This window comes from Astatotilapia calliptera, chromosome 7, assembly GCF_900246225.1.
Source record: "Astatotilapia calliptera chromosome 7, fAstCal1.2, whole genome shotgun sequence".
Lineage (NCBI taxonomy): Eukaryota > Metazoa > Chordata > Actinopteri > Cichliformes > Cichlidae > Astatotilapia > Astatotilapia calliptera.
Genome location: NC_039308.1, coordinates 66,277,991 through 66,304,370, shown reverse-complemented (window position 1 = coordinate 66,304,370; position 26,380 = coordinate 66,277,991). Strand labels below are relative to the sequence as shown.

The 26,380-nt window shown below is 41.8% G+C and overlaps 1 protein-coding gene across 2 annotated transcripts in view; it reads left to right on the top strand.

The window, feature by feature from the left end:
- The window catches only part of cdh13 (cadherin 13, H-cadherin (heart)), a 387,431-nt gene that overhangs the window by 184,339 nt on the left and 176,712 nt on the right, over window positions 1-26,380 (top strand). The gene's annotated exons all lie outside the window — the stretch shown is intronic.

Below are 26,380 nucleotides of genomic sequence, written 5' to 3'. Positions count from 1 at the left end.
CAGATTGTTAGCTTTACCACTCCACATGGTTTCCACTGTAATTGAGCGCTGTGAATAAATATGTGTCGGTGAATGCAATACTTTTTTTTTAAATAGTAGTGGTGGTGTACAGAGGCAAAATGACCAAATATGTGTTACTGTACAAAAACCCACAAAGCAGCAGCTTTAAAACAACCTCTCTTAACTTACAGTTTTTGATTTAATAGCTCAGTGAAATAAAGTTTTTGGGTCCAACAAAAGTTTGTACGTTAAACTCTGTGGAAGACGACAGAAACTGTGTTGAAAAGAAGAAGCAGAGCAGCGAATAAATATCCAGGGACATTTTCCATTAAAAGAAAATGGTATCGTATTCAGTATGGAGACGCTCAGCAGAGACACGTGATGGCACGGTGACTAATGTGAAGGACTCAGATGAGACGGTAACAGAAAGTATGGAAAATGGGAAGGCCTTACATTTTCATGAATAATAATGATGTATTTTTTTAAAGTATGAAGATGTGGAGTCAGCACCACATTCAAACACTGTTTAATAATTAGTGTCGCTTTTTAATAGAGGAGCTGAAGTTAACTGTGGACAGTATTCACACGCTATTAGAAAATCTGATTTATTAAGCAGGAAACTGTGATCTTAGTGTTATTAAGAAAGTGTTTTTCCAAAAGCAGCTGACTGATCCTTGAGTGATTTTCTTGCCTCACGTAGATGCTGCTTCTTCATGACTTTATAAAGCAGCTTTAAAGGTAAATCTTTGAGGTTATTTAATAGAAAAAATGATGCTGTACGTATTATTGATTAGTGTGTGATGGTTTCTTCTAGAAAATTGATTCATTCTTCTAAACGTAAAATTAAAAATACACTGGTTGTTGTTACCCTGCCATCTTGAAACCAGTGGCTGAGATGGACATCGTTGCTCTGCATATCTGTGTTTATGTATTTGGCTATAGTAACACTTACAAGTTACTTTTAATTTAAAGATCACTAATAGCTCTTTCAAATGACATACGTGATTTGCCCACGCAAATTTTCCTCATCATCTTTCTCATCGTGTCCTCATCCTCTGCACTGCTCTCTAAGCTAACATTACACCAGTTAATGATTAAACGTCTTAAAAATCAAACTTTCCCTCTGACGAGCAGTTTGATTACATTCTCACATCGTATAAGTTTCATTGCAAAGTGTCCAAGTCCGACAAAGTTAGATCTGCTTCAAAGAAAGTTTCACCGACGCCAGCGAACAACAGCGCTCACAGATGGAAAGGAGCAGGATTCCCTCAGCTCACCTCATTATCACTCCACCGACTCCATCGACTCCATCAAGCTCCTTGCACAAAGCTGAGGTAAACGGCAGCCTGCAGGCGCTACAGGTGACAGAGTTGAGTGTCTTGTTTAGTTGTTTATGCAATTGAATTGGGAGGTGCAAGAAAACAGAGATCATGTGACTGTAATCTATAATCTACAGACATGTAGGGCTGAGACTTAACGTGCTGTACCATCATCAAGTCATGGCTTTGGTTTATAGACCTCTGTAGTCACCGCTGGTTTCAGGCGTCCACACCTAGAAGAAGTCCCAACAGTAGTACTTTGTTGTGTTGTGTTATTTTTTATTTTGTTTCGGTCAGAAATTGTTAGATTTGGGAACGAAGTTGAAGTGCTGGAGTGTGCACACCTATCTTTAGTTATCGGCAAAGCAAAATAAAACAAAATGATAAAAAGCAGATATTCAAAAATCCCATTCCTGTGCAGCTCATTAAAAGGAGGAAACTTTGTTTTTGTTTGTTTTAAATACTTTTACAGATAGTTTTAAGTTTTCTTTCTAGAACTGCAGTTCTTGGCGCTTCATTCGGTTCAGAGGTTTCTGCTTGGTTAATTTGCAGACCCTTAGAGTCAGAGAGCTCTTACCCACAGAGCAGATTAAGGACGGCTTTAACCACTCCAACTACATTAGGTGTGGTTAAAGCCATCCTAACAGTATGTACCTGACTGCTGACCCAAAATGAATATTTTCCAACCTACCAAACGCTACCTTTGCATTCACAGTGTCATAATATGGTCAAACATCTAATTGGAAACGTCCGTCAATGGTTTAATATCTTAGTGATAATAAAAACCTGATCCAGTCTAATATGTCATTATTTCAAATTCTAGAAGTGAAAAAGCCTCTAATATAAATTCTGCCTTTCATTGCATCTGGGTCATCACTAATGATTGTTATTTCCAGCTTGATAATTGTTATAGCTGAAGCCAAGACTGAGTCAGGCTGGGCATCAGCACACGCGCCTGAGCACACACATTTCCTCTTCCTGTTGTTTTTCCAGCCAAGCCTACATCATAACTTGCTTTCATTTATTTTGTTGTAATGAGGAGATTTTAAAACAAGTACATTTGTACAGTACAAGAGTCTGCTATTAAATTCAGTCTGGTTTTATTATCACTTGTCCAGTGCTGAAGACTTTTGTAGTCCCCGCTGGCTGTCACAGTCTCTCCTAGTCACATTCATTAAGGGTGTCGCCTTTCCCATTGTAGCTAATGGCTTCATGGGAATGAAACATGAAATATTCAGCGGTAGATTAAAATCACGATTTCTCCAAATACATTTTATAGGCAAAGTAAAGCGAACAAATGGAAGCCATTTCATATGTAAAATGAATCTATATATTATATCTGCTGTTTTTAATATGTTGGAATTAATGTGGCTTCACATGATTCACGTGATTAATTTTATTTGAAAGGGGTTGCTAGCCTGGAGTTACAACTACAGGACTAACACTTTACCTTTCAGTGCTTTGGATTAGTATACAAGCATATTTCTTATTATGTGTACCCAAACAGAACGACGGGGAGTAATATGATGGCCATATTAAACACCTGAACTAGATCTGAACTGAAAGTGTCAAATATAAGTTACTTTTAATTTAGAAATCCCAAATAACCTTTGCACAGGGCTATATATGTGTATAGTTTGCAAAGGTTTAGGCAGGTGAGGGGAAAATGCTGTAAACACAGAAAGCTTTCATGAATGGAAGTGTTAATCGTTTATTATCATCAATCAACAATGCAGAGGAGGAGCAAAGGAGAATCTAAATCACATCAATGTTTGGTGCGACCACTCTTTGCCTTCTTCTAGACAGTTTTTGAAGGAGCTCGGCTGGTAGGTCGTTCCAAACATCTTGGAGAACTAAGCACAGATCTTCTGTGGATGTCGGCTTGCTCACATCCTTCTGTCTCTGATCCCAGACACACGATGATATTGAGATCAGGGCTCTGTGGGGGTCGTACCATCACTTCCAGGACTTCTTGTTATTCTTCATGCTGAGGATAGCACTTAATGACGTTGGCTGTGTGTTTGGGTCGTTGTCCTGCTGCAGAATACATTTGGGGCCAATAACCAATCGTTTATATTTCTGAAAGCTCTCTTTGTTTACAGCATTTTTTCCACACCTACCTAAAACTTTTGCACAGTACTGTATATGTTCTGCTTCCACCAAGTGGCAAAAAAAATCTATAATTTCAAAGGTAAATCAGCCGTTTTGATTGTTTGTTTGTTAGTTTTTGAAGTGATATTTAGGCTAAAGCTGTTCTCCATCAATAGACATGATGAAGCTCCATTCAGCTACGTCTGGAAAGTGGTTGATTTTCTCTCCTCAGAGTAAATCTCCTCATATACATGACTTTTTATCTCAATCTCATGTCTCTGCAGCTTATTGCTGTTCAATACATGTCCTCTGGTAAACTATCCAGTATATATGAGGTGTGAACTGTTATTTAACCATCATTGTTAGCAATATAAGGAATACAATCAATGTTTTGTTCTACAGACATCCAGGGTTGTATTGAACACACCTCATGCTTCAGCTTCCTTCTCCCAGTCTCCTTTCTATTTGGCTGTATAATGATCATTGATTACTTTGGGAAAAAATGCTGTACCCACCCACAAGGTCACAGTATATCAAAAAAGTATTGCCACAGGCTTTGAGAAAAATAAAATCGATGAAGTTGACTGGCACAGTGTCTAAATGCAGTGGTCAGTGTTTTGGATGCTTTATCTTGGGAATTTATGGATGCAGCCACTGTTGCAAGCAAAAGTCCAAACTAAGCAAAACTTGATGAAGACGTTTAAGGAAAGTAGAGTCTAACTTCAGCATAACGACGGCAAGAGGTCAGCGCAAAGCAAATGGAAAGTGGGAATTCTAAGTAGGCTGTTACAGCAGGCGCACAGCCGAGCAAGGCAAGCAAACAAACCCCTGACAAAGTAAAATATTTGCTGTGAAAGAACAAACAGACGCAGTGATCAGCTGGGGCACATGTTCACAAGGATTTAATGTCAAACATTATTTTCTTATTAAGCTCAATTAGGGTGAAAATGAATGTTAATGAGATGGAAAACAGAGCGGATGGGAGAGAGGGAGGAGTGCGAGGCTTATCGCTGCAATTATGACAAGCTTGTGTCGGGTTGATAGCGGCGAGTAAGAGCTCTAATTGGCTTAGAACAGAGGAAGGAGAGAACGTGAAGAGATAAATAACAGTCTTGTTTACACCGGTGGAAGGATGACCCACAGTAATACAGGTCATTGCAACAATAAGTGTGCCGAGTCTTTTCTTCGTGCTTACCTTGGAGAAGCTGAAATTTAAAGTACGAAAAGAAAGTAGTGCTGCACACATTTATTTATGTAAAAGTTTAGTGGCGTTCGCTGCACAACGTCGGTTCTAATTGTTTAAAAAAGTGCACAAATAAAAAAATGCTAATAACTTGTTGGCTGGATGTTTGCCTCAGAACTCCAACCTGTGTCGTGATGTAGAAAGGGGTATGCTCCTGACAGCACATATAATGCCACCACATTTTGCTCCTTATATTGGGTCTGTCAAGGCAGCGAACACAGTGACAAAGGGGGGCTTACTGAGAAGAAGCTGTATGGATCCATCTCAACTCTAGAATGGCTGAGATTTGAGGTGACAGCTAATTTGAAATTTAGATTTAGAAATATCTCAGCTTTCAAGAGCTCCACAAAGCTGTCTCAAAACAGTTTTGTGGAATTGTCAACAGGTATAAATCAAGCTAAGTGTTTCCCCCCATATTTACTCATAATTTCACAGATAAGACGTCTGTGAATCATTTTACTTTACTGTAAATCACTTTTAACTTTTTGTCTTGCTTTTCTGTCAGGATGGGTCTGCAACCCAGCATTTTCAGTATATTTTGTATTTTTGATTTCTTATGTTATATTGAAATATGTGAAGTTCTGCTATTATTATTAGTTTGTCTTGGTTGAGTTTTAGTCTAGTTTATGTTTCTTCTGTCTCCTGAGTCTTTTCCTGTCCTCCATGTTCTACTTTCAGTCACGCCAGTGCTTTAGTCTCTCCGTAGCTGTGTCCCAAAACGTCGGCTGCATCCTTCGGAGGCTGCATTTGAAGGCCGATTACGTCACAGCCAGGCGACGAAGGCTGTCCCAATTCGTCGACTCCTTCAAATGCGGCCGACAAATACGTCCTTCATTTCCCCGAATTTGAAGGATGGGTCGGGTGTGTCCTTCGTGGCACACCATATCCCAGAATTCATAGCGCGGCCCAGCCAAATTTCAGCTGCCAACAATGGCAGCTGCTACTAAGTTTTAAAATTACTCTTATTAATCTTTCTGGGCCACAAAATAAACTTTTAACATATTTTCAGGCGAGAAAGTAGCTGTGTAAACTTCAAATATCTGCTCGGTTTATCAAGACATCGCATATTTGCAAAAGTGCGCTGACGTTTTTGGAGACGTCTGTTACCCACTAGCTCGATAGCTAGCCGGGGGTTCAATGGTCACTCCAGCCGGCGAGAGCAGCGGACTCCCGGCTTCGTCGTTTTCAGACCCCCGCTTTTTCGCTACTCAGGTTAAACATGATATAAGTCACTCGGATAACTTAAAAATGTTATTGTTTGGCTTTTTCTGTGTTTTATTTGTTCCGGAGTAAATCAGTTTGGCTGAGATCAAAATTATTAGATTATTAGATTAAATAAAACTTTATTAATCCATCGGGTTGGTTCCTCCGGGATTTTCACACAGCTGAATAAACGTCAAACAGAAAACTGATTAAACAGAAGTGTGAGACGGTCGAGAATTTACGCCAGTGTCCTGTTATATTTTAGACAGCACGGAGGAGACGGCCGAGTTTATTAAACTCCACTGAGACAGCGGTGACGCTAATCTGAAGGCTAGACCGTCCCATTTCACAGCCTCGCACTTCCGGCCTTCTCGGTCTTCGGAGGACCCGGCCTTCGCGGTCTACGTGGGCCGGGTCCTCCGAAGGATGCAGCCGACGTTTTGGGACACAGCTCCTGTGTTCCATGTCTGCTCAGAGATTTAATGTCTGCGTGCTCCATGTTCTAATGGTCAAGCCTACGCTCCATTACGTTTCCTGTTTTCTTTTGAAAGTCTTGTTTCCATGTTCGGTGTGTTAAGTTTTGCTTCCCCTGTGGCGTCATGTTCATTCATGGCAGCTGTGTTTCCCCAGGTTTTTCCTCGTCTACTCTTCTTTATATTTACGTCCTCTATCTTCCTCTGTTTGTCTGGCTACAAGTTTCTATGAGTCTCGACTCAGATTTTACTCTTAAGCTTCAGGTTCTGTTTATGTCATGTCAGTTTTCATGTTTTAGTTTTTCCCAGTTTAGGTTTCAGGTTAGTTGTTAGTTGTTCTCCAGTTTGCCATCAACCTAATAAACAGCTCGCTTAGTTTCCTCTCTCCCGTGTCTGCTTTTGGGTCCACACATTTTCTTCGTTTAGTGTTAGTTCACTTTGCAAACTATTCTAAACTGTGTGTACAGTGTTGATAAACTTTTCAGATTTTACAGTAGGTCCATTTCAATAAGGAGAGCTCATTAGAAGGAACCAAACATGATTTACTGATATGCAGAATTTAATAAATCCAGTGGCCCTTCACAGCAGAACAGAATCACTGCGGCCATGGGAACTAGGGAAGGACCCCGGCGTCTAGACGCTGGTAGTGGAGATAAAGATGGAGGCTTGGATGAAGCCTGAGTAACATGGGAGACGCAGAGATGTGGAGGAGGTGGGTTGCATGAAGGACAGGTGAGATTTCTAGTACACAGAGTGGAGGCTGATTGGCCTGAAGAAGACTAAACCAGTGATGTCCCAGTGGGTTTGGCACCGTGGGAAAGTGGAAGTGATGCAAAGCTTAGATTAGCCACCAAACATGTGGAAGCAGACAGATACATGACTACAGAGCTTCCTCATTGAACTTACACATAAGCATCATTAATATTTGAGCAAACGTTTGTAATTTTGCCTCCAAATCAAACAAGTTTCAAGGACACACAATTTTTATTAAAGATTTTACTGAGATTACTGCATTAAATATTTACGTTTTTTAATGTTTATATTTAGTCTATACCTACATTTAATAGTTTCAGATGCTCTAATATAATTGGATAATTGACTGCCAAGCATTTACATTTCCTTGTAATTCCACAATAAATTAAGCAGACAGCATATCTGAGGTTGAGTCCAAGTGTTGAAATTGCTTTTAGTATGAGAGCCGTGTCCATGCAAGTGGAGAAGACACGGGCATGTCAGCGTCATAGTCTAGGAACGAGAAACCTTCATCAGTTGAAGTACAGAGGATTACATCAAGCTGCAAAGTAAACGGCTAATACCAAACATGTATCCATAGTATCAGATGAAGTAAAACTCACAGTGTTTCTCCCTCACAACACCAGAGAATCATCTGCTTCTTTTAAGTGTGTCTCACTGTCAGGTTTGCTGTGTGTGGCTGGTAGCAAGGAGCCCAAATGCAGACTCGCAGAGGCAAAGATGGACTCAAAACTCTCGACCTTATTGCTGGAAGCTAGGAAATACAAAACTAAACTGGAAATATACATTAAAGTAAACAAGATAGAAAAACAGGCGAAACGCAGCGAGGGATGAGGGAGAACACAGCGAACAGACAAAAACACAGACAGTAAATGCAAGACGAGGGAATGAAGCTCAGGAGGGAAACTAATCGCACAGCCGACACAGGGGAGAAGCAAAACAGAACACACACCGACAGGAAACTACCAAAGTAAAACAGGAAGTAACGCAACATACGCTGAGACGCAGACGGGCACAGATGAGACGGGGAAAGAACAGACGTGTAAACATAACTGAGCCGACGAGACACAAAGCACAACGAAGAACTAAACACCAGGAGTACTAAATATAACTCGGGTCGCCCAGGCGTCCTAACACTGCGCATGTTTTGGTGACACGTCTGCAGCTTTTTCTTCACATTAATGTGTCAGTGAAAACGGTTCCATTGTATTTTGTGGCATTTTGTTTCGTTTCTTTTCCACTATGTGTGGGGATTTTGTTTCAGGTAACTCCTGTTGTATCCTGTTTCTATTTCTGTTGGACTTTTTCAACTTACATTACATTTTGTGTCCTTTTGCATCATTTTATTATTTGCTGGTGTTTTCTCATGGGTAACTGTAACAAATCGATTTTGACAGAAAACATCTAAAAGAACATAGTTCAAAGGTCATAGTTCATAGATGATAAATAATACAAGGTGTTCAGCGTTTACCCTGTTCGGTAAATCTATCCCAGTATCTATAAAATTCAATACATTTGACTTTCTTATATTTAACTTCCAGCAATTAACTGTTATATTTAACTAACTAACTCATTTATGTTTCTGTGACCGAAGCTGACTCAAGGTCAAAACTTATCCTACACACTTCATCATAATCCGAAAACTGTGGAACGAGCTTCCTTTAGAGATCAGACAGGCCAGTCCTTATCTGTTTTTAAGTCACTCTTGAAAACCCGCCTCTTTACCCTGACCTTTGACACCACATGAGATGTTGGTTTTTATTTTTATTTCAGTTGTTTTTAGGTGATTCGATGCCGTTTTATCTTGTTTTTGTTTTAATATAGGGCTGTTTTAATTTGATGTTTTATGTGTTTTATTTATTTATTTTGCTGCTTTCTGTTATTCTGTTGTTTTAACTTATTTTCTGTACAGCACTTTGTTCCTGTGCTGGGTATTTTAAAGTGCTTTATAAATAAAATTGGATTGGATTAATAACCTCAGCTCAATTATACAGAAAATAAAATGTTAGAAATGAAATAGAAATGTTATATAAATCTATGTTGTTTATTCAAGACAATAACTCAGCAACAAGCAGATTGTTGCTTTTTACAGCTGTGTGATGTTCAAAGTTCAGCAGTGTTTAACATCCTGTTGTTGAAAATTCAAAACATTTTAGCAGGCTATGGCATGAAAATTGAGTTCTAATTAACATTTACATAATACGCAGCACTTTGTAAGTTTGGTTTTCATGAATGACCAGACAGACCATTGCTATGAATAATGCGACAGCATTTTCTCCTCTCCTGTGATGAAGGATGCTCCAGAGTATCCTAGCCTATAAAATACAAGAAGCATTTTATCTCCTTTCCTAAGCATCATGAGAATTCATACAGCTCTTGACGTGGATACTTCCAGGACACGTCACTAAGTTATGAACCTTCCTAAGCAAAATAAACATATTGAAAGATATTAAATGGCTCCAGAAACCAAAGGGAACCAAACCCCAAATCTCTCAGAAACAGGTAGATAACACAGATGGGAAGATTCAGACAATCAGAGAAAGAACACAAGAGCAAGGCTAAATATGCAAAAGAGCTACCAGGGAAAGAGGAAACGTGGGGAATGAAGAACAGCTGAAACAAATCAGACAATGAGACAAAGGAAGTAAAACTAAATACAACACACAGCAGACAGAAAGCCACCAAAAAAGGAAGTGACTTAACTCTCATGACAGACATGCTGGCCTGTCCAAATCGCATGACCAGTTTAAGATGATGTATTGTAGCAGCAAAATACACCCTCGCTGAGTCTCAGGGCATTTTCGCACCTATAGTCTGTTTGCTCTGGTCCAAACCTGACGATTAGTCGCAGACTTGTAGCTTTTTCCTGTTCTCTGGTTTGCTTTCACACAGAAAAAAGTCCAAGTGAATTCCAAACAAACCAGAATGTGTCAATGTTCAGTCTGCTGATTGGTCAGAAATGTCTGGGGCATGCCCAAATAAGGAAATACAGAACTTTGCACATCCATGGTACCCTCTCACATCAAGAATCCAAAGCATTCGTGTTCGTGGGACATGTTTTAGCTCAAACTTGGAACACACATCTGGTACCTGGTTTGGATTGAGGTTGGATTACATTCACACCACAAAATGAAGTTTAAAGCCAAGTTTCATTGTATCGAAATTGCAAACAGTGTACTTGAATTTCAAGCCAAAGACGTTTCAAACAATATCTACTAGCGATGGGAGTCTCTTCAAAGACTCTGCTCTTTTGGCTCAGCTTCCTTAGAAAAGACATCTCTTATTGCTTTTAATTTAGTATCACTCACTACTTTCAGTTTTCGCCTAATTAGGCAAATATGAATGGTTTGTGTGTCGGTAAGCAACTAGTGTTTCCATAAAAGCCCTTACTACGTCTACAGGGGAGAACATGTACAGATTTTAAGGCCGGCACAAAAGTTTCAGATGTTTTGTCCTCCACAGTAGAAAATGGCTCGCCATTGGCTGTCATCTTCATAATCACCACCTTTGTGTTTGGCTGCAGTCATTTGTTCTGTAATGTGCTTATTTTGGTTTGAGTTACAGAAGGCTGCAGTATACCTGCAGTTTTTGGCAAGTCAGTTGATGCTGCAGCAGAAGTACTTTGCTCAAAACAGGACACTTGTCCAGGGTCAGTGGATGGCAGCTGGAGCAGAGAGGGCACGCTCTCCTCCAGCTGCACGGATGGATGAGCGGTTCTTAGATGTCTCTGCAGGTTCATATTTTCATTTTACAAATTCTGCATTCAGCTTTACAGTTACCAGTATAATTGGAAACAGCCAGATGCTGTGGGTTTTTTCTGTTTTTGCCCATTTCTTCACTTTTTATTACAGCTCCCTGCCTCGCCGTCGCTCTGTGTACGTGGCCTGTGCCTATACTCTCACTGTCTCTTTTTTCTCTTTAGAAATACAAGCAAATTTTCAATAATATTTACATCATTTTAAAGCTTGGCGACTTATTTATTTTTTTACATAATTGCCATTTCGGTCGGTGCATTTTTGTAGACGCTGGCAGTTTTACAATGCCCATGTTATACCTGTTCGCCGCCGCCGCAGAATCGCCTTCTGCACAAATGTTGTTTGCGACAGTTTGATGGGCAGCGTGTGGACGCACGGTGTCGTGAAGAATGCTTACTCCCTTTCTCAGTATTCCTCTTCTCCTGTTCTGAAATACCCTTCTGAGTTGTTCCAGTGTTTCACAGTACTGTCAGCATTTATTGTGGTCCCAACAGGCAGAAAGTCAACCAACAATACCCCCTTTGGTCCACACGTCGCCTGTCGCCTGTCAAACTTTCGCTTTCCTGCAAGGGAACTTCATCACCCACTCACCCTACTGTCCGGACTTCACACCCAGTGACTACCACCTGTTCCCAAAGTTGAAAGAACATTTGTCCAGAAGGCGATTCTGCGGCGGCGGTGAGCGGGTATGACATGGGCATTGTAAAACCGCCACAGCGTCTCCAAAAATAAATTCATTGATACTGTTTTTGCGCTTTGACCTGAACAGTTACTCAGTCACATGACTCGTGCCAGGAAGCCGAATATTTCACCGCTAGCATGGAACTTAGCATTGCCGTACATGCGTGTGGCGAGGCGGGGGGATAAAAGGTCTCTTGGCACCTTGCCGTTTTCTCCTCAGTCCGTAAAGTTCCTCACATGTGTTTCCCCACTGCTTGTAATTCCACCGTTCCTCCGGTTTTCCACACATTCAGTAATCCCGTCTTCAGACATGAAACACATGCAGCACAAAGATGCTAGTTAAAGCATTTTTCATTGATAGATATTAAAATTCATTGTGAGCAGTAAATTGCTTAAGGCTTTTCATTTTTTGCAGACATTCATAATTCCCGCAATTTGCTAATTTAGTGACTTTGCAAGATTTGATCCCCATACCTCTCACCACAAAGTGCTGATCACATGAATGTCTACATGGTTTTGTTGTTTAATCAAATTTTACAGTCACTGCTTCCCTCTCTATCTGTTCTTTTGGCTGATACCTGCTCACTGGGGCTGTTTTCTTCTGCTAAGGTGTCAGAATGAGAGCGAGAAACTTTGATTAATTCAGCATGTTGCTGAGGTGAGCGATCTATGACTAGGTGAAAGCTCAAACATTTGACCTTGTGTGTGTTGGTGCGTGTTTTTCTGTACTCCTACATATGAATGCTGCTCTCTGTGGACATTTCTTTCTGTGTTATATGCATTTTGGATATTTTTGCTCTTTTTTTATGTATGTCTTCAACGATCATCATGGTCTTTCATACATATTAGACACCACACAGAGCCTAAGCTACAATCAAACAAGTCAGTGTTTTAAGAGTTCATAGGACGGGAATGAAGCCGACCGTCGAGTGAATGTTGTGACCTTTTAAAATTTTACATAAAAAGATGAAGTGTGTTTAAAGGAGCAGTCCGCTATTACTATATTACTATTTACTATGTGACTGGCTTATGCCTTTAAATAAAACCTTTCACTTCTGTCTATTTCAATTGATTTTTGAAATACTGATTATACCTCTCGTTGTACATACCAATTAAACGGGGTCATCATTTTGCATGTTGTGTAAGAATCACCAGGAATTCTTGGTTGCCATGCCTGAATCACCCAAACAGAAACATGGCTCCTTTTTAGATTCATGTATGGGTTATCATCCATTGTGTAACATTTTCCAAGGTGGAGAAAAAATGTGCTCAGCTATGAATCTACAAATGTTAATTGTGATTTGTCAATAAATGCGGTACGCATATGTATCGAACAATACAAAACTTTGTGTTGAGCGCTCAGTGGATCTGCGTTCGACTTATCCGCCTAGGCTGCACTGTCGAGATCCACTGTCAAATGTCAATGACGTGACCGTGGCTCAGGGGGTTGGGAAGCGTATCTGTAACCAGAAGGTCGGCGGTTCGATCCCCAGGCTCTCTGTCCTGGTCGTTGTGTCCTTGGGCAAGACACTTTACCCTACCGCCTACTGGTGTTGGCCAGAGGGGCCGATGGCGCGATATGGCAGCCTCGCTTCCGTCAGTCTGCCCCAGGGCAGCTGTGGCTAAAACCGTAGCTGCCTCCACCAGTGTGTGAATGCGAGAGTGAATGAATAGTGGAATTGTAAAGCGCTTTGGGTGCCTTGAAAAGCGCTATATAAATCCAATCCATTATTATTATTATTAATAAGGCACAATAATGTAGTAAACCACGCCACCATAAAAAGAGCAAGATGAAAAGATTTAGAATGAAAAAGGCTCACGATGTGCTATGAAAGACAGTTTTAACATGCTTAATTAGGTCATACATGTTGGACCTCTCTGCAGATTTTATGTAGTTAGGATGTAGAAAGGATGTGTGTGAATATACATCTATATCTATCTATAGATAGATAGATATAGATGTATATATATATATTAGGGGTGCAACGATACGGTTCGATACTTTGGTGTCACAGTTCGATATTTTTTCGATACAAAAAAGTGTTCATGCTTTTTTAATTTGTCATTTATTAAAATTATAAATATATATTTTAACTGAAAAGTACAGTTTTTTAAATTTAATGTTGCTGAAACAACAAAGTAATAAAATAAATAAATATATCTGATTGAGGAATCACTCATCTTTGGAAAAGAGAGTTTATTACAGAGAAATGTCTCTTTCCAAAATAAAAGCTATACTATACGCTTCTTCTGGGCTATATTCTCAGCAGCATATTAAACATATCAGGTCCCCATAAGGAGAATCCTGTGCTAACGGCTGTCTAAATGACTCAGGTAAAGTTTGTAGCATGCGTGCTTGTTGTTTTTGTCTGCTTCGCTAACGCTAACGCACGAGTTCCCAACATGTAATTGAGCATTGCGTTGCACATCCCACATACTGTTTTACTTTTGTCCATGACGCGCTTACCTTCAGGGTCATACGTCACATGAAAACCAAAGGCCAGATCTGAATGAGGGTGGGGGAGGTTCAATTTGCCATGTTGCCACGAGCTTAGCTTCTGTCTTGCTAGCTTGCACTGCGCTCAGTGGATCTGTGCTCGACAGTGCAGCCTAGGCGGAGTAGTCGAACACAGATCCACTGAGCGCTCAACACAGACAGCATCGTCAGAAGAAAAGTTGATCAAATAAATTTAAAAATGTTGTATTGTTCGATACATATGCGTACCGAACCGAAAGCTCTGTATCGAACGGTTCAATATCAATACGAGTATCGTTGCACCCCTAATATATATATTTATGCCCCTTCACATAGCTTGTCCTCTGACTGTGTCTCTGCAGCTATTTCTCAGTTCATAAAGAAATACATACTGAGTCCTTCATGTTCTACTCTATAAAATGCACATACATACAGACCTATACACTGCTGTTTCATACAGCAATCTAATGCCTTTCTCATTTACAGTAAGGGTAAGTTTATGAGCCTGTGGTTTGAGACAGGTGAAGCTTGTTGTCCAAATCCCACTCCTGTTTTCTGCTTGGCTGGACTGTAATTTTCTGGGCTTTGGAGAGCAGGATACGCTGCCCTGCACACAGGAAAACAGGCCTGATGTGCACTTAGTCCCTGTATGTGGGCAAGCGATAAAGGACACACATACACACTGCTAACACCACTCTAACCATCTCAGAGCAAACAAACCTCTAGCTGCCATAATAGCGCTTACCTTTAAGAAATATAACCCCGGAGCTTTCAAGCAACAGGCTCACACACCGTTGCACTTTGCTGATAATGCCCGTGGTCTGTAAGTTGTTCTTACACATGCATGTTTGTCTCGTTAGCTTCGTTTCCAAGATGTTCCTCCCATTTCACAAATAAAAGAGGAAACGGTCCATTTTGAAGGTTGTTTTTAATAATTAGTTTTCCAGATGTAGCTTCAAATGGAAGCAAACTTTAAATAAGCTGAAAAAAAGAAGAAAGACGCTCTTCAAAGTTTTCAATATTTTTTCTTGTTTCCAAGCCTTCCCCCGGGTCGGGATCATTCAACACTGAGGATTCTGTCACTATCCCGCTGTCCACCCAGAAATCCCCGTAAACCCCTGCAGACATGCTGCTGTGCCCCTTCTCCCAGATAACCTGATTAAACAACGAGTGGCCTGTTGCTGAGCCTCAGGCATTACCTCGGCTAATTCAGCCTGTCTGTCGCCTGCTGAGCCACATGACACAACCCCTAATGCACTCTACTTTAGTAACAGGGCAACTTCGCTTTCATCTGTAGATACTTTAGACAGAAACACTCTGTATTATTGACTCGAATTGCTGACACTATATATTCCATTTTTTAATGCAAATCGACTTATTAGGGTCACAAAGCTATTTAAATCTGTCCTGAGGGAGAGAGAAAAGTAAATACAGAAGTCAGTGCTAAGAATTATAGGGCATCTAAAATTAAAATACTTTGCTCACTTCATGACAGCCAAATGTTATTAAATCCCATCATTAATATTAGTTAGAATCAGCTGGGTGACCCTGAACCCTCCATACTGCAGCAGGCCAAGGATGCTGCACTCAGAGGTTCTTCTTCACTCACTGTAACTAAGTGATGATGCTTTGCAGTGCATCATGAAATTGGGGGAAATGAATTAAAACTTGTGTGATGCTAATTACTAAACACATGTCAGTGATATGATCTCACACAGTGATAAACCTGCAATACCGAAACGCATGATTTCCTCCTGGTCTTTACATTGTGAATACTCTCTGTGTTAGGAGGTCAGGTGGCACTGCAAGTCGCATATTTTCACTGGTTCTTTGCTCACTTTTAGGTGAAAAAATGTGAGAATCTCACTCTTTTACATTCTTTACTGTGTACAAAAGAAGCATATTTTGCATATTTTTCATATGCAGGGAATTGCTTCTATAAAATTGTTGCAAGTTTGACATAAATGAGGTGGCAATATCAACCTGACAGTGTTTATTTGAGCTGTTCTTCTTCTAGGGCAGAAAGATTTGGACATATAAATATTTATACAAGAAGAAAAAGAAGTAATTTCTTGAACTTTTAATTTCTTGATTAATTGCACACATCTGTGTGTAGTTCATATCAGATCTGACTGCACGTGACCCAAATCTCTTCTATTAGGATTTTATAAAACCTTATAAAAACACTGATAGTCATAGTAGAAGACAGGTAAGCCTAGTTTTCCACTGGCTCTTCAAACAGTACCTTGAGTGCCAGACAAAAGGAGATTGAATTATACCTTATACGAGGGGGGTGTTTTGTACCACTATACACCAGGGAGAGCCTTTGTGACTCTTTCAGTGCCTTTCAGAAGCAGGATTATTTTTTATCTTGCCAGACGGCAAGCTGAATGAAAGATCATTTCTATCATTTTGTATCTTCTCTATACTTTTAACTCCCCTACTCTTTTTCACCTTCCATCTTTCATTCAATTTTCCTCCCTCCAAAGACCATCTATTTATATCTTCTTTTCCATTCCAAGGGCCTCTTTTCTTTTGATGTAATGATGAACATTTCATATCAGTGACTTTGGGATTAGAGAGCGCAAAAAGAAATCCACCTAACACAATCCAATATTCCAAAAGAATATGTGAGTGCTAGAGACCACTTTAACATTTTTAGGTCACTCAGCAGACGAGCCGATCGGCTTATTGAGGCGTCTGTTGTCCGTTCAAGAATCACAAGAATCATTCCATCTTCTACAGTATTGGACAGAATTTATTTAAACACAGTGATCATTCAGTGAGTCTTTATCCACGTTGTGCTCAAGGTCAAAGTCAAGGTCACATTTGTTGTTTCACATGTGAACTGGTTTGCAGCGTGAGCCAGACGAGCTGCTGCATCACTGATGTTTCTGCTCATTCTCGTCCGCGTGATTTAATGGACTCCTAACCTGGATGTAGTTGTTGCCTGTCTCTGCCACATCTATACGTTTGATTTGTTTTTTGGTGATAAAGATACGTGTATCCAAAATGTTCTCATCCCAAAACGTCGCTATGTTACGCGCTCCGAGGCATGAGAGCGGGTTGGAATGAATCTATAAATCTAAGGTTATAGTTACCTTTCGCGTCACTATGTGTGACACATCGTCGGTATGAGAATGCTGTCGTATATCAGTCACATCACGATTTTTAAAGTATTTTTCTATTCGAGTGTGACACTGCATCTCATCTCATCTGACCTTAAGGCTATTAGGAACTGTATAAATATGTACCGTATTTCCAGGACTACAAAGCGCACCTGACTAAAAGCCGCAGGGTTCAAAGCTTGTGCAAAAAGTAGCGGCTTATAGCCCGACAATTACGGTAATCCTGTTATGACAGTCAAAGAGAGATGTATTTTTTTAAATATCAAACATTTATTGTGTACCAGTTGATATTTAGATAATAAAATATTCCATATCTTTGTCAGCAGCTCTGCAAAGCAATAGTATGCAAGGCTTCAAGTACTGCCCTTCTAGAAATGCTGCTGACATTAGTGCACTTTGGAGCAGCTGCCCTGATGCACGATTCAAAGCAATGCTGCCTGTAGATAATGACTCTTTTATAATGTAACGTCTTTGAAATTCACCAGAAGATTCAGAAGTTCAACACGCAGGAAATTGTTTTGTGAACCATTTGAAAAATGTCAGTGTGTGAGGAGAGTGGGCCAATTTGCTGAAGCATGTATGAACTTTATTGTTATTGCGATCTATTGCGACGTATTTTTCTCTTAACTGAAAGTGTAGCGTTGCTACTGGAGCGACAGGTTAGCTTTAACTTGTGAGAAGAAGAGAAAATACAAAACCAAAAAGATGAATAACAATAATGAAGAAGCTAGATGGATAGAGATGTACCAAAAACTGGTTCACAAATAAATATTTCTCTCTTAAATATAAGCTTCCACATCTCTTGAACATAATTCAAAATGAGCACGTTTCAATGATGCTATATTATTTGAAAACTGGCTGTGTTGTGAAACAGGTTTAACGGGGCAGCAAACTATGTTGCAGTTTTCTGTATCTTAGACGTTGCTCTGCTTTTCTTCATGCAACCTGTTGTCACACGTTACTAAAACCGCTTTAATGTTTATCAAGTTTAAAGCTCGAGAACTTTAATGTGGACGTTCAGTTAGAAATAAACAGCAATATGAAATAAATACCTTAAACTAAACAGCGTATTTTTATCACCCTGCACACTAAATCTCAGGTTTAATCTCTTCTCTTAGTTTGCACACCTGGACGACAGCACCCACCAACCATCGAGCCCCAGCTGTGTTTTCCCCTCGTAGGCCAGGCGTGTGTCATTGCAGTGCTCGATTTCATTCACTAATAAATTCTGCAAGATTCAGTGATCAGAACACGCCTGTTTGCTTCGTTGAAAGCTGAACATGGGGAAAGTGTGGGGGTGGGAAAGTTCTCCCACCTGTGGTCTGTCTGTGTTAGGCCACGACCGGGGTGGAGTGAAACCCACTGATGAAGGCTGAGCCACAGGACTGTTTGGGAGGCGCAGGGTGCTATTCATCTTCCAGCTACCGCAGAGCAGTTTCACTGGGATCTTAAGAAAATGGCAGGCGAGGCAGAGACCCTTTGAATTCACCTCCTCAGCAAAGGGAGGGCTACTTGAATGGCTCAGGAGGAGATGAATGTGAAATGAGGCAATGGCAGTGGAAGTCAGCAGAGGCACTTCCATATGCATGACTCGGTGCCTTTCAGCACTTTCCTTTTCACTCTTCCTATTCTTGTCTGTGTTTAAGGTTGTGATGAAACTACCTCAGCTCATCTACCTTCTCCTGTGCTTCCTCCACAATAAACCGTGTGTCAAATTGGCTGGGGCTTTAGTTCACACCTCAGCCTATACGACTACGTCACAAAGACCTCCTCCGCATTTAGTAAAAAGAAAAGGAATATTTGATATTTGCATGCACACAAACCAGAGAATTCCAGAATTAAATGCACATTTAAATATTCCAGTTACAGATGTATGCGGGGGATACCGTCGTATCAACAAAACACCAACAAAGCAAAGCAACAAAAGTGATTTAACAGTTTTGTAAAAGCTAAAGGACATATTGAACATATTTAAAGCCTCTATAAGTCTACAGGAGAGAGTGAACACTCTCCATCCAAAAGATATTCCCTGATTTGATGTTTTAACGACTGGAATGATGCAAGAGTCCAATCTAACACATCAATCCACTAGTTTCAAACAAGCTGAGTTCTGGTTACTCAGTATCACGCTCATCTGTGTTGAATAATGGCATCCAATAAAGTCCTTTCCACGCTCAAAAGGATGGCGCTACATTTCAAACCCTTACATGGATTAGAAAATTCCTTTAATATCCCTTTAATTTAGGATAAACAAACCTCTGTATATTTGTGGTGAATAGTTTGATGACGAACACTCGAGTAACAAATAAATGCAACCTTTATTCAGACATTTAGTTGATCTCCATACAAATCGAGACCACTCCAAGGGGACAAATGCCGTTGTTTCTGTGTGCTAATCATCTCAGCTCTGCGTCATGTTCGACTTGTTCTGACACAATCTCAAACTTGATAGAGTCACGAGCGCAGAGGCAATCATCACAAAGTTATTATCAGTACCCTTACTGACTGGCATCAGGAGCCATCTCTGCTAATTCGCCCTGAGCAGTAAATGAAATTACGTATCTCATCTTGCACACATGTTAATTTTCAATACTGGGCTGAAAGAGGACAAAGAAGCATCTGCTTTTTGAGCAGAAGTTAGAGTTAATCTGTGTGAGGGATGTAATGACTCTGACAAGTCTGTTGTTGCTGAATGAAGCATCCAAGTACTTTTTTTTTTTTTTTTTTTTTTTTTTTTTTTTGGCCTGTCCCGTTTGGCTCTTTTGCATCAGAATTGTTGTCTAAAGGCAAAGAAAGATGCCCAACGGATTTACTTTACCAAACTGACCATCCCAGCCTTGCCGTAATGGTCCATTTGATTCACCTTTTATTGTTTATTTTATTTTCACTTACTGAATACGGGACAGACTTGACTGGGGGAAAGAAGGGGAGAAAGAAAGAGGGAAAGAGAAACAGCTGAGAAGAGGGACGGGGGAGAAGGGCAAAAGACAAAAACCAACAGAACGGGCAGAAAAAAAAAATGCATATATCAATCACCTGGATCACCTGCTGAGAAAGAAAAAAGAAAACAAGCAGAAGAGAACAAGAGTAATAGAATAAACAACATCACAATGATATATGGGAATATGACAGTAAATACTAAATGTTAAACATTATTGTGCAGCACATAAGATCAACAGAACACAGTGTGCTTTGAGGTAGGAGCCAAAAAGGGTGTAGTTTGTGGGCGTGATCACCCGTGTGTACACCTGTGAGCATGGACGCGCTTGTTTTTTGTTTTTTTAAAAGGTTCCTTCATGTAATAATCTGCTAGGGAGTGTGGGGGGGCCACAGCCCCGTCCTCCAGGGCATGAAGCAGGTGTGGAGGAGATCAAAACTCCAGACATCCAGAGGTCCCCAGAACACAAGAGACCAAGGAAGACCAACAGAGGGGCAGCCGCGCCACTGTCCCAGTAAGAGCTGAGGAGAGTCCCAGATGAGGGCTCACTCAGCAGCCGCGGAGCAGAAGCCAGGGGGAGTTGCAGTGACGCGCCCGTGAGCTCCACCGACAGCCAGCTGCGCCTGAGTGACCGAGCCCCAGGCCGAGAGGCCGGGGGCACCCCACCTCCGAAGTGGCCCGAGCGAGCCCCAGGCTCCAGGCCCCGATAAGCGGCCGCCAAGGAGTGAGCCGGTGTGTACCTGGACGCCCATCCCCGGACACAAAGAACCACCAACGCACCGATGTCTGAGGGGGTCCGCCACTGGCAGGGGAAGTGGTGGTAGGGGGAGATAGGCCTCCAAACCTTGGAGGGCCTGAGATGTCCCCAGAGAGGTGGCGCCTGACACCCAACCTGACATATAGACACAGACATACAGGCACACACAGATACAAACATCCATTCCCACCCTCATGCTCTCATATGCACTTACTCCACACTCAACCAACGTGGAGACAGACATAAAGAGACGCTGTACACACGATCACACTCCCCAAGCGTACTCTACAAACCGGGTCTAGGTGCCCTCGCCCCTGGAGGGGGAACTGCACCCAGACCCAGGTGGTGTTTCCCTTTTCCCTGCGCTGGGGGGAGGCAGACCGCCCCAACTCCGCAGCAGCAGGAAGGCTCCACACTCCAGACCGCAGTCGGACGGCCAACTCCTCCTCCTAGTCCTAGCCCCCCTGCTCCAGCAGGTCGCAGAGAACGGGGGTGAGAGAAGACTCCAAACCTCCCTCCACCCGCTCATTGTAATGTTGATGCATGTGTGTTCTAAGGTGCATTTAAAACCCAGGAGGGCATGGAGCTACCTGCCAGAGAGCAGCAGGTAAGCGCATAGTCCCTCCTGCTAGCCCTCAATGTCTACGTGCATCCAAGTACTTAATAAGTATATATTATGCAGTCTCCTGTTCAGTTTTAACCACCACCTTCATTTCTTTTTTTACTGTTATTGTTTGGAATTCCCAGTTCCCTGGAGGGAGGAGTGACTGATGATGGCGGTGTGTACAGTATATCTCGTATGTGCAATTTGCTGGAAGCCGGTTGGGTCTCAAAAGTATTACAGTATTTCAAAGATTCCCACATGTCAAGCAAAATGATAAACACATTTTCTCTGCAGTCTTTCTAAACACAGTCGTGAAGAGGAAGAGGAAGGCACCACAGGAGTGGATCCGCAAGCTTCCAGACATTAAGGACTTTGAGCACTGAGGATTTTTTAATGCGATTGTAAGGAAATAGCTTTTAGAGGTGACCCAGCAGTAGTATTAGCACTGCCAAAATGAGTGGAAAGAAAATGCTACACATGCTACTGTTACTCAATCCAGCAAGATAGGAAAGGTTTGTTTTTGTTTTTTTGGTTCAATGCATCAAAACACAGAGCTGCTGTTATTCTTTCTCTCTGACCCAGTTCCATAGCATATAGATTGATTGGTAATTTATTTCAACATGTGAACAATATACAAGTACATTTAGAAAAGAAATGAGAGAAAAAAAAATACTATACAAATTACATACAAAAAAACATTCTGATTAATTTACATGTTGAAAGGGAGTGGGAAGAACCTGCACTGCATCATATTCATTGTTTACAGTTTCTACAGTTTAGTAACCTTTTTGGTTTATGCTAACAGAGAAGTTAGTCAAAATATATGCAGATGGAAAGTAATTCAGTTAAGTCATTTTTAAATATATTTTTTAAGGTTGACATATATATATTCTAGACAGATGGATGGATGGATGGCGCAGAGCCACTAATCATGGCAGCACAGGAACTAAGTACAAGATCCATAGAGGCTGGGGTCTATCACACCAGGCAGACCCCAGGTGCAGGCTGTGTAAAGATGAGACAATCCAGCACATAACAGCAGGGTGCAAGATGCTAGCAGGCAGGGCATACATGGAACGCCATAACCAAGTGGCCGCCATAGAGTACAGGAACATCTGTGCTGAATGGCCTGGAAGTCCCGAGGTCAAAATGGGAGATGCCCCCAAGGGTGGTGGAGAATGACTGAGCTAAGATCCTGTGGGACTTCCAGATACAGATGGACAAAATGGTGAAATAGTGATGGTTAACCAACCAGACATAACGGTGGTGGACAAACAGAAGAAGACGGCCGTAGTGATCGACGTAGCGATACGGAATGACAGCAACATCGGGAAGAAGGAACACGAGAAACTGGAGAAGTACCAAGGACTCGGAGAAGAGCTCGAGAAGATGCAGAGGGTGAAGGTAACAGTGATCCCAGTGACTCCCGAGCTGATCGAGTGGCTCCAGCAGATCCCAGGAACAACATCCGAGATCTCTGTCTAGGAGCAGATAAGATACTGTGCAGGACCCTCAAGCTCCCAGGCCTCTGGTAGAGGATCGAGCTTGAAGGAGGGACCACCCGCAGGGGCGAGCGGGAATATTTATATATAAATGACTTACTGTCTGTCTGCATATACACTCACTAATGTTTCTCTTTTATGTTAAATGTTTTGAGGAACATTTAATATCATTTAAGAAATTACAGTACAGCTGGATTTGCCTTTTCCTCCATTTCAATTTTACTAATCTTAAAAAAATACGTTTTTCAATATTTTCGTTAATTTCCTGTGAAGCTGTATCTCCTCATTGCGTCTGTCATTATACAGTTTTCTAGTCTCTGGTCATAAAAAAGTACAGTTTGCTGTGGGAGAGCAGAGTTAAGATATCTGCACATTGCATAAGCAGTAGCTTCTGCGTGGATCAAATAAAGTTGTGTAAATCAGCAGTTGTAGGCTGGCTTTGTTTGAAAGACATCCTTTTTTATGTGGCAGTATGTGTTTGATTATCGTTTCCCTCCTTCTGTTAAACAGGTTATTGCTGTGCTGTTGGTGTGATAATACATTCAAATGATCTAACTCTGCATAGACACCTCACAGCTTATGTTCTCATTAGAGCTCAGACACGCTGAGATGAAATCCTACACTGTGCACATGTATTAATGTGTGTATCTAAGTGTCTGCGTGAGTAACTGAAGTCGTGGAGATACAGTTTGCTCGTTGGCATCCGGAGGCAACTCATTTTACGTGTACGTCCCGAAGTTCTTAACTTGGCCAAATAGTTTGGCTCTAAGTACGTGTGAAGCTCTCTGCGAGCCGCTCTATGGATAGGATGAAGTCACATGTGTGGAGATCATCATGCAAAAGCGCTGAATCTCATCTAATGATGAAGCTAGAGGTGGAAATGGTCCCTCTCAAGGAAAGCCTCCCATGGTACATTCTCACAGCAGAAGGAAGATATGAAGCTATTAGGCCCCTTACACCTAAAACACTTAGTTCAGCTGCATTTATGCCCATTAAAATATATGCTCTAGGCATTATGGTGATAGAGAGATAGAAGGACAAAGGAGGAGGAAGTCGGTGGAATAAGATAGCGAGAGAGTAGTGGGATGACCCTTGATAGGGAGGTTGTGTGATGCCATGCATTGCTGATAGGAAGAAGAAAGGCTGATAATGTGATGCTAGAGATAGAGGAGAAAGTCTTTGACTCACTTTCTCTCCAGCCCAGCATCAGTAATACAGGAAGTGAACAGATCTCTTTAGCCTCTTTAGAGATTTAGATAGAAATGAGATAATTACACATAGTACCTTTAAAGAATAAAAACTGCAGACCTCATGGGTACAGGCTCATCTGCCGACATGATTTAAAAAGACTGCATGCTTAGATTATATCACAACTAATCCTAAAAGGAAATATCATTACATGTTCAGTCGCAGGCTCCCCGAAGTGCAGTTTGGGATGCAGGCTGTAGACATATTAGTTTTACTAGTCAATTCATTGTATTCAAATGTGCCACATATGCAGTTAGTGGATAAAAAAAGGCCCACATTGTTTCCCAGCCATTAATTTGTCTAACTGCAGTAAACAAAAGAGAACATTGCTGAGAAAACCTTTCATAAGAGGAAAAAGAGAGACAGCAGTTGCCTACTCAGGTTTTTCTGGCAGGGTGTGGTTGGTGGGTGCAGAGGAGGAGTAGAGCAGTGGGTTCGGGGTCTGGTTTTAGGGGAAGGTTGACACCACGTGAACACCACAGCTTATGAACATCATCTAATCACACCTTCCCTATTTCAGTAGTCATCGGGGCCAGAAAGAGGACAAGTCGGATCAGCTGACAGAATAACAACAGGAGCAGAAATGAAAGCAGACTGTCAATCACTGGGTGCAAGAAAGTTGCTGAAAAGCAATCATGACTGTGCAGGAGTGGAAAATAAAAGCACAAACAACACGAGCATAAAACAGAGTTGTGCTAGACCTTCAACAGTAGACCTGAAGTCTGGCTGCATGTCGAAGCCCCAACCCAGGCAGCCGGCTCAGGCACTGGCTGAGATTCTGGTGATGCAACAGGAGAAGGAGGCAGTGCATCCGTAAACAACTGGAAGTGCTGCAGGACCAGGCTGAGTGGCAGACGGAGGTGTTGGAAAACCTCATCGCTTGGTCTGGTTCCTCCGAGGGACCACTGTTGCGCCGCCTGTAGATGATTCTTGACCCCCAGGGTTTGTTAGAGGTCTTTGAAGCCAGGGCAGAGCCTTTCCAGTGGCTGGAGGAGTGGGTCCTCTGTTTGTTGACATTGCTGTTGGGAGAGGCCTACAATGCCAGGGTGAAGACCTCCTTTGGGGTTGTCATTAGCAAGGGGGGCAAGGGGCGGATGTTGCAGTAGGACCGGCCCTTCACCTCTGCAGGGCGGCTGCAGCCAGGCGGTTGCAGATTCAGCTGCTAAACAACGGGGCCCTGGAACAGTTTGTGGAGGGCTCACCGGCTGGTGGACTCGGGCTACATTCAGACCCTGGTCCACCAAACCCTTGTTCATCCAGGTGCATATTTCTAGGCAGAGTGGTTGGAGGTTAGGTGCCTATATGGGGATTTTCACAAATACAGCGGAACCCCGACTTACGAAATTAATTCGTTCCCAAGGGTCGAAGCATCCTTTTGAGTGAACGATAGGCTATAGGCTAATTGCTAACTGCAACAACAATACGTTGTTCAAGTGGAACAGCAAAGCGCAAGTACGAAAGCCAAGGGGGTTGTCACATGATTCGGAAGGCATTGTGGGCATTGTAGGCACTCTGGGCTCAGCCAATCAGAGCCAGCAGATTTCGTTATGTGGGCATTTTGCCGTAACACGGGCAGAAATATTGCCGTTAAGTGCCTTCGTAACTTGAATTTTTCGTTAAATGGGGTATTCGTAAGTCGGGGTTCCACTGTATCCTCTAGTGCCAGTGGAAATTAAGCATCAGAGAAAACGCATAAACTGAAGGCCAGGGTTAGCCTGGGGTGGACACACCCCTTAATTTTGGGAATGAATTGGCCAGGGTTCAGTAGATTAATGAACCCAGTGTGTGGAGGCGTGTTCACGATTGGTAGGGACATCCAGAGTTGGTGCTGCATTCAGCGTTGATGCAGGGTTGTCTGAATATGACTGTGGAGGAGGGGATGGTGGGGCCTTTACTGGAGGTGCTGTCAGTCCCAGTAACCCACTCCACAGATTTTTCACTAGAGCAGACTCTTGATGACACGCTACACTCAATCTTTGACTAAGTGATTGAAATAGATGGTCAAACTGCGTGCCCTGTAGCTGCACAGACATTCCCACATTTTGAATTGATTAGGGACAGTACAGAGGGAGTCGCGACACTCACAAGCACGAAAAACCCACCCAGTTGTTGGTGCGGATTAAGTATGATAAAACTGTGGAGCTGAGCCTGGTTAAAGAACGAGATGAGTTGGGGCCAGAGTAGTAGTTCTTGTGGTAAAGACAGATGT